The sequence below is a fragment of the Priapulus caudatus genome, unplaced genomic scaffold, assembly GCF_000485595.1.
Source record: "Priapulus caudatus unplaced genomic scaffold, Priapulus_caudatus-5.0.1 Scaffold12, whole genome shotgun sequence".
In the NCBI taxonomy this organism is placed as follows: domain Eukaryota; kingdom Metazoa; phylum Priapulida; class Priapulimorpha; order Priapulimorphida; family Priapulidae; genus Priapulus; species Priapulus caudatus.
Window position 1 is genome coordinate 215850 of NW_014577073.1, and position 665 is coordinate 216514.

A 665-nucleotide genomic window follows, 5' to 3' on the forward strand; every position below is an offset into this window, starting at 1 on the left:
TTCACGGTCAATGCAGACCGAATTCTTTTATCCCAAAGGGGCGGTCGGCTGTCGTCATTCTCTCGCGGCGGGAAACTTGGCACGTTGCTATGACTTTATTGACACTTGTTTTTGTCTAAAGTGGATATCACGCAGACAGCAGCGAACAAAGCGAATGCATCTCTGTTTGTTGACCGTGTTCCGGATTTTCACTTTCTCTTTTCCCTAACGGCCCAGTGCGGACGAGAATAGCACCCTATATCACCTATATCGTGAAAGCGAGAGGAAGAGAAATCGTAAAAACAGATGTCCTTACTTGAAAACCCGGCATTGTCGTATGAATGTAAATTGTACCTGGCAATGTTCATTGCCCTACTTTCTATTTCCTATGTGTAGCTTCTAATCCTTTACTGCGAAGTAATGACCATCGCTTGTCTGTCTAGCTCTACACCGTGCTCCAGTATGCAAATTGAAGTGCTTTATATCCCGTGGCGTTGGTGCGCCAACTGCACCAAGGCTACGCGAAATACCATGCGATATAAAAATTAATGTAAAAAATACAATGTATTTAACATCGCAACACACGCGCCCGCGCGCGTATGGTAACACCACGCGCGTGCGCATGCACACGCACACGCACACACACACACACACACACACACACACACACACACACACACACACAC